The 9,172-nt window shown below is 31.8% G+C and overlaps 1 pseudogene; it reads left to right on the top strand.

Moving 5' to 3' along the window:
* Positions 1 to 167: 167 nt before the first annotated feature.
* LOC128162141 (uncharacterized) lies at positions 168 to 909 on the top strand (annotated as a pseudogene).
* The last annotated feature ends 8,263 nt before the right edge of the window (positions 910 to 9,172 follow it).

Here is a 9,172-nt window from a genome sequence, read left to right as displayed (position 1 = left end):
CAGAAAACTGTAAGTCCTTGCATGAATGATGGATTTAGGATTGTTCACTTGCCAGCCGCCTTCAGATACTGTATCTGGCTGAGATTTTCCACATTAGTGATTTTAGCCATATTTAAAAAATATTTCAGGGATTCAGGGATGATTTATGTAGAACGGACACTTTCAGAATGGCTATAGATTGTGAATTTGAATAAATTTATTTCTTTACGTTTTTAACTTCGTTAATTTCCGATCGTTTTCGCATTACCTGTTTTTTTTCAAGACTGGTTATTTCATGTACGAGCGCTTTAATTTGCGCTCTGCATAAATTGATTTACCGCGGAGAGTATTCGATTGTTCGACGTCGAACAGAGATGTTCCCCGAGAACCACAGGCCGAGACTAATTCCGACTCTGGACAGGATTTTGATGTTATGGACGCCGTCAGTTTATTCTATAGCAGATTATAATTAGACGCCACCCTTGATGAAAAAATACTTTCAGAAGTACAAGATAAACTGAAGCCTACAAATTCTCTTGAGTTTCGAGGGGAAGGGAATAAGATTCAGTTTAACTTTAACGAGGAAAGGCTGCGTGGTTTAGAGCTTCTATCACAGAAACTTATATCTAGTGACTTCAGCGGAATCACTAATTTAATTTCTTCCGAGAAAGAGGCCATTCGTCATAGGAACAAAATTCTACGCATAGCCGATAACCATGGCTGGGGGACCGTTAAGGAGTATGTTGATTCTGATTTTGCTGACAACAATGAGGATGCCGCCAGACTACGTCCGCCATTTCAAGAGCCGCAAACAAAAAGCGACAATCTCCGTATGAAAGACTGGGTTTCCAGAGAACTACGGGAGTGTTAGATGGCTTATCCATCCGGCAGCTTTTTGGGGGGAGTGCAAAATTCAACAGTCGTCTGTAGATTCAACTTGCCCAACTACAGAAAACCGTTATATTAAACAAAGACCGCAAACATCGTCCGCCACTACTGTCGACTTCCGGGTCACTTCGCCAGATTCTGCCCGTATACCCAGCAGTTCCAGTATACAGAACCCACAAGACCCCAATCATCAGCCATCGTCCCAACATCGACAGCAAATCAGTAGTGAAGTTGAGTATCATGATATACATCAATTATTAGATTACAAATCTGACTTTGAGATAAAATCTAGCATTTCAGTAAAATATGAATACACTAATAAGTTAATTGGTTTGCTTTTAAATGAGTTGTAATCGTGGGGTTACACATATGGCAACATCAATATTTTTATGGAATAAATGCACATGGAGACAAAGAAAAATTTGAATGCAACAAAAAGATGCTATACCTTACATACATGTGGTACATCCGGTGCTTATTTGAAATGGAGCTTTGAGTATTGGTGATAGAATCTTTGAAAGAAATTGTTGTTTTTGTACTTCAAAAAGTATGTTTTATGTTAACATTGTAATTTAAGATCTTATTTTTTATAAACAATGCCATATGTTACATTTAATATTACCATGTTACATTTAACCAAAGGCAATACATACTACTCTCAGTTTTCAAACATTTTTTACCAGAATTTGAAACTCTAGATCTGCCATACTGTGTCAGAAAAGGGAAGTTAACAGATATAATTAAAATTTGATTAATTAAATACTTTATATAAACGGATTTTCACTTTGCAACACTAAAAAGGAAATTATTTTTTCCCGCTGTAATCGCTTTTATGTAGATGAGCTAAGCTCAGTGGTGGACGTTTAACGTTTTCCCACACAAGAGTTGAAATTCAAGAACATGAATGCGTTTCATTACTTACACTTTATCAAACGTGAAATGATTTTAGTGTTATAAAAACAAAGAGTGGAAGCTCAAGAGTTGAAAATAATCAAGAGCTAGGGGGGGGGGGGTCTATGTGGTTTGATCTTTCGTCGAGTTGAAGGTCACTGGGCCCTGCAACATGCACATCGGGAATTGCGCGCCTGTTTATATACGTCATAGATTATAAATAAATTAGCGTGGTAGTTACTGTGTGGCGATATATAGTTTTGAGCAGCGTTGATTAAGAAATAGTATCATATTTTTACAAATCGGTTTGATAAACATAGTTAATGGTGTGCATTTTAGACATGAGTAGACTTTTGTCATTTTGTTTTTTATGCTTTTTGGTGTAATCATTTGAATTTTATATTAGTAGATTATATTTATATATCAATGAAGAATAACTTTAAATGCTATATAATAAAAACAACAAGATTGAAATCTACAAGCCCCGTTTATCGATTGGCCAAAAACTATGCAGCAACCTAAAAAAAAATCACGGACTGCACGGAATATAATCATGGAGACAATTTTGGTGTTTCTGTTAGCTAACGTACTGATGTACATTAACAGTAATTTTGTGAATTTTACTTACTTTTTACAACCAATTTATTAATTTGTTAAAAAGATGTAAATAAAAACAATAAAATGCTTCTTTGATGATTCATGTGGGTTTTGAAGGTAGCGATCTTTGCAGAAAAAATTTCCATAACCCGCTAACGCGGATAATGTATTTTTTCCGCTATGTCGCCATCTTCATATCACCAAAGAAAGCATTTTATTGTTTAGATATAACACAGGCACCTGACGTTTTTAAAAACTTTTTTCTCTAAATGAAAAAAAAATTTAAAGAGAAAAGTTTAAAACGTCACGTGCATGTGATTTATAAAAACCCTTGAAAATCTTGTGTCCATGTAGTTTTGTAAAAAAGGTTTGAAATGTAATGTAAAAATGGAACAAGGTTCTGAAAAGAAGTATAATAACTTGAGGAATGACAGAAAAAGAGACCATCATTTTATCATATTGACGGTTTGCTTTCATTGAAGTAGATACGATAAATCACAGGCATAGACGTTATACATTTTTTTTTCATAATAAAAAATAGATAGTTACTCTCTACCTAATAATAAGGTACCGGTACAGAAGGTAACTATATAAATTTAATTATGAGAAAGATATATATAAACTCAGTTAAATGTGGCCGATTGAATGAACTTAACATTATTTGTGTTGATCGTCATAACAATACAAACCACCTGTTGAAAGCTGCATGGTCTAATTATTATCCATACGAACCAATTTTCTTATTTTTGTTTTGCCACAACTCACATTAACACTCGATGCAAAGTCGTAATACAATCATCCCCGCCTCGACTTCAGGGGCGAATTTTAAAATGAGGCGAAATAACGCGATACCCTTTGTTTTGTTAAAAAAGCTATAATTTTTTCATTGAAATATGGCTTAATTGACCGGAAAAAGACTGCAATGTCTGTTATTATACACATACTTAGCATAACCCTAGTTTAAAAGCGTATACAAAATTTGATATAAAATCGGATCGTGCAGCTTTAAAAAAGGTGTTTTACTGTTTTCCCGTTTTTGAATGCGTAATTTGCATACTGAACAATAAGTGAAACTCATATTTATTGCTTTTTTATGTTATGACAACCGTTTTAGTCAGTTTTGGGCAAAAACAAAACAGTTCAATATATGTTCACAATTTGACCCTCAAATGTACAAGATGGTCGAACATCCCTCTATATAATAATGATATTATAAACAGAAGACAGCAACATTTGACGGAAATTCATACTAACAAAACACATTATTTAAACAATAACAAGACTCGGGTTTTGTTTACAAAACAACGAAATGAAAACTCATTATCGTGCTTCTAACTCAATATATGACTTTTAAATTTTGGCAAGACATTAAAAATACCCAAAATAACCATTTTGAACATAAAGAAAAAGGAAAAAGGAAATTAAGAATGTTCAGTCGAAGTCAATTTAAAGAAAAGGGGCAATAAATGTCTGATTTCTGAAGCATCAACTCGTGTCAGTCCTTTCAGTACTTTGATCAATTATTGAATTCGATAAATAACGTATTATCTTTTTTTATTTGGACGAAAAAGCAGTGAAAATGTGTTGGGGCACGGTGTTTAAACAGACGCGTTTAGTTCTTTAAAATAAACATTGAAGAGGATACACATTGCTCTAAAACACTAACCCGTGTTATCATTTTTTTTTTATAAAGAGCAGGGTTTTTTTTAGTCTTTATTAGTTCTGTCTCAGTTGATTCATTTGTTTGTAGAGCATAATTAACAAATGCATGCAATTTTAATAAATTATTAGAATAATAACTTTAGTCATGATAAAAAGAGCCTTTATTGTTTGCGGTAGAAATGAAAATGGCATCGAAGTTTGTTGTAACAAACTTTAAATTCGCAGCAACCATTAAACAGAAAGTTACATTGTCCGTTCGACGTATTTTTTTTTATGGAATGCATCTTTTTTTCGCGTTAAATCACGAAGTAGAAAAAATGTTCGCAAATGTGTTAAGATAACGTTTAATAAAATAAAAAATAAGTAGAACATTTATAGCAAACATAAAAAAAAAACAAAAAAAACTTCACATTTTTTCCCCAACTACAATGTTAAAAATGCTTCATAAGGTATCTTAAGGTCAGGATCTAGTAAATGATTCCAGACTGTCGTTTTGGTGCTAGAACCATTATGACGTCATAATTGGTTTGATGAATTTTTTCCCGTATTTAAAGACTTTAAAGGAATTATGTAGAAAATAATACATATTCTGACATTTTATATTAATCGCAGGAAAAGTAATCCCGGTATATATATTCAATTTGACATCATTTTAAAGAGGAGATCAAGAGCTTGTTTAATGCCGGTTTTGGAGAGACTGTAGGAATTCTACATATATCTCATTAGTCAAAAATGGACAAAACTCCGAGATTTGTTACCTTTTTCTTCATATTTCATAGAAAATGGCTGTTAAAACATGATTTTTGATAGTGTCTACCAAAACTTTAAGCCCCGGTACACCCTATGAAACAAAGATATTGTTATGAAGAATCATTAAAAGAATTTATATCTTGAATTATATAAACCTGTAAGCACCTTTCATTTACTAGACCTTGACCTCAACGTCCAATCAAAATATGAATGTCAGATGGTGAATGTCAATTTTTTGATCGAAACACAGGACCAACATGTTTTTGTCAAGTAAACAAGTTCTGTGCATAAATAAACATAAATGTTTTGTACATATAACGAAACAACAAATGCAAACAATCTTGAATCAACACTTTTTCAATAATAGTTTTTCAAAGTAAATAAATTATATTACATACTATTAGAGTTTATAATACACGAGTAGTCAAATTATCGGTAATATTACACAGGCAAAAAAGGGTATATATATATTTAAACAAATACAAAGTAAACAATAGAAAACGAAATTGATATGACAGGTGAAAAAAAATTTAACCTCAGATAAAAAATAAACTATAAAAGAAATATTATATAAAATAGTTTATCGTTTACTGATTTTACTGATCATATCTTTTCCGAAACTGATAATGTAAATATGTATCAACACAAAAGGCTATGTTATTATAAAAAATTAGTTCATCAGTTTTTCTTTTACATTTTAAAGTGAATTGACTCTGTTAAAAAGTAAGTGTATATAACCTATGGCAGGAAAATTAAGAATAAAAATTAAAACTAATAACTTTCTGTTCTGGGTGGGAGTAGAAGTATTTTAAAGGATGCGACGTTGTTTTAAGATGGGTGTAGTTAACAATGATGCGGAAAATGTGGAGTTCCTGCTGTAACACCGTAGAGCAGAATAGTTCACCCTTCCACTGTTTATATCATTTAAATTATAAAGGAATGGCTGAATCCTGAACGGTTTTTTCTTATTATTCCTACCCTTTAGTTTTATCGATTATGGCCATTATGTCTCATCATACATGTATGGCGTCATTACAGATTTCCAGATATAGTTCAGGTATAGGTTGATGGTGTTTTTTTCAAATATTTTCATCTTTATTCTTTAAGACACGCACGAATGCGTGATGCGTGATGCACGAAATAGCGATAGATGGTTTCTTTATAGGCTCTGCATTGGAGTTTTGCAGTTCGATTGATCCACCATTACTCTCGTTTGTTCTTAGAGAGGGCTCTTCAACAAACCGTCTATTATGGTGGAACATATCTTTGTAGAAAAAAATAATCATTTTTAGCATCCATTGACCCATGAAGAAAATATGAAGAAAATAATGAAAATTTGCAAAACCTAATAACACTTAACCAGGACATCTCTCAAATCTATTCCAAGAGTTGATTGGCTAATGAATAAAATGTCACCGTTATGGGAACCATGTTTTGGCATAAAACGTAATTTTTGGACCCCCATGATGGAAATTAAAATTCTGAAACTTGCATGGTTGCACATCTACAGGACACCCCCAATCAAGTTCGAAGATATTATATGGATATTGTGCAAAATGTAGGATGAGTTCTGGGTCAAAAATTCGTTTCTTTTCTTAGTAAAAAGGTCATTTTTATAGTTTCTAATTGGCCACTGATCAAATTAAAATTCCTAATACCTACATAATTTACATGTACCTTTTAATCAACATAACACACTAAGACATATCCTTAGATTTGATAAGCTCAATTTGTTAAATATTAGAGCAGTATGAGAAAGAAACCGTGACAGACTGATAGACGAACGGACGAAACAAGAAAACAACAATATACGCACGGTCAGGGATGGGGTAATGGTAATTTGTAATGTAATTGAGTGTAATTAATTACAAATTTTGATGTAATTGTAAGTAATGTGTAATTGACCAAATTTGCAATTACATGTAATGGTAAAATTAATTACTTTTTAAAAAAGGCATGTAATTTCAATTACTTTTCAATTACTTTCAATTACACACTGATGTACATATAAATATCAAACTGTTCACTACCCATTGTTCCCCACACTATCGATGGTACAAGGTCAAGTTAGGAAGAGAAATAAAAATCATTGAACTATTATCATATTCATTATACTTAATATTTTTCAAAATGAATTTTTTCCATAATTCAATATTTAATTATTTACTTAAGTTTTCACAAATTTTAGTAAGCACAGGAATTTAATGATTTGCTTACTTTTTTTCTTAAAAAGAAAACTTATTTTCATTCTTATTGGAATGATAAGTGTGTCAATTGTCATTGAATTAGTCAAACAAAAATAACTGTTTAATTTACAATTTTATAAACTATCAAGTCATGCTTTGTGATTGATAGCCTAAAATACATAGAGCTAAAATGTATGGCTTCAAATGGGTTTTAAGTTTTAGATGCCAAACATGTCCACAGGGTGTGTTCCCTTATTGCAAACATTTGATAATTAGGTATAAAACAACAGGTGTGAATTGTGTTTTGATAACAATTATAGTCTGTCCTCTACCTGATATTAACCTGTAATTTGACATTGTATTTATAAAGTAAAAATAGTGGATATACGAGGGTCAATCAAAAAATACGAAGACAATGTGGCTGTCTATCATATATTTTTCATGAAAGCCATACTTAACAGATAAATCTGTGCACCAATACTTATGTTATTGATAAGCGAAGTTTTAGTCCATTTGATGAAACGGTATTTTTGTTACCCCTTTTTAAAAACAACATGTTTTGTCACCACGGCGCACGGTAAAGTTCAAAACATGACGTCAAGATTAAACACGCACAGTTTATAGATATACCCCATCTTTATATCACGCTTAGTCTCTTGTGCCCCTCTCCTTACAATTTACAATTGCACTAAACCACTTAACATCTTATTTGCACACATTTGTTCGAGAATCATAAGTTAGTTCTTCAAAGTTTTCATTTTCTAACCGTGTATCTCTTAATTTACAGTAAGGATAACCCTGAACGTCGGTTGACATTACTCATTTTTTGACCAAATATTTACAGATATTCTACTCTCTTTCGGACTGTTTTATACTCAAAATACAATTACCACCACCCCCAAAAAATTTATTACAGTTAAACACAAACTTGCAAATAATTGTTGACTTATTTTATGCACCATTGAGCATTTTCACAGCTTGTGTCGGCTTTTTCCGGGGTTATATCCATTTTATTTGTACCTCTCGTTGCGCCGTGACGTCCGACGACGTCGATGTTTTTAGTCAATTCTAAAGAGGACTATCTGTCTTTAGTTACTAATATCTGTTCGACAAAATAATATATCCCGTCATTATTTGGAACATAGAATACCGAGACAAAACTTAACCTTAGGTTTCAATATTATTTGGTTTTAAGCCCAATTTATAGAGATATTACTTTCAACATTGTATGGTTTATTGTTGACATAACACAAATTTTGACCGTGCGCCGTGACCTCATTTTTGCAGGATTAGATTCTAAACAATTATTAGAAATAAAGGAATCTATTAACTTTTTTTCTCGCAAATTGTTTGAAACTATTGCTAAATTATGTCTACCAAATTTAGTAATGATATGACGTTAAGTAACATAACTATGACAAAAGTCTTCGTATTTTTTGATTGACCCTCGTAAATGCAGAGGAGACAATTTTCAGATAAAAGTTTTGCATGCAGGAAATACTTTAGTTGACATAATGGATGTAGGGTAGGGGATATTACTTTTAAATGTTTATTGAATATCAAGGTGGTACAGGTATGGAACACCTCCATATAGTGTCTACCTGCGTTTTAAAATAAACACTAAAACTACATTTATATTTTTTTCTTTCCAAAATTCGTTACCCATCAGTCTGAGAGTAAGCAAAGTTAGCAAATTCTAAAAGAGGAAAAGTATTTTGATTATGACAAAATATTATTCACATTATAGACATACCTCCTTCAAAGTTTATATGCTGTAGCTACCAGTACAACATGGTTTTAGTAAATTTTGATGAACATGTGATTTGTAATTTGATTTAATTAATTCCATTTGAAAACTCTTGTACATGTAATGGTAATGGTAATTTAATTGAAGGATTTAAGCAAGTTATTGTAATTTAATTAATTACTTTCTATTGTAATTGACCCAATCCCTGCACACGGTTTCTTTAGAATGTTTGCGTACTAACGAATTATGTTTAAGCAACGACAACGTCAAATGACAATTTAGAACACTTACATTTTACAAAGATATTAGTAGATTTTTCAGTTCTGTAATACTGTTTGAGAAGAAGGAAGTTAAAAATCTGCTTTGAAGAGGGACTTATTAAAACTATGATTCATTAGATACTTTACATAAACGCACATTCATTTGGCAAAACTAAAGAGGATATCAACTAATTTTTAACACTTATGATGTA

Source organism: Crassostrea angulata, chromosome 9, assembly GCF_025612915.1.
Source record: "Crassostrea angulata isolate pt1a10 chromosome 9, ASM2561291v2, whole genome shotgun sequence".
In the NCBI taxonomy this organism is placed as follows: domain Eukaryota; kingdom Metazoa; phylum Mollusca; class Bivalvia; order Ostreida; family Ostreidae; genus Magallana; species Magallana angulata.
The sequence above is the reverse complement of the archived record's forward strand: the minus strand, read 5'-3'. Positions and strand labels throughout refer to the sequence as shown.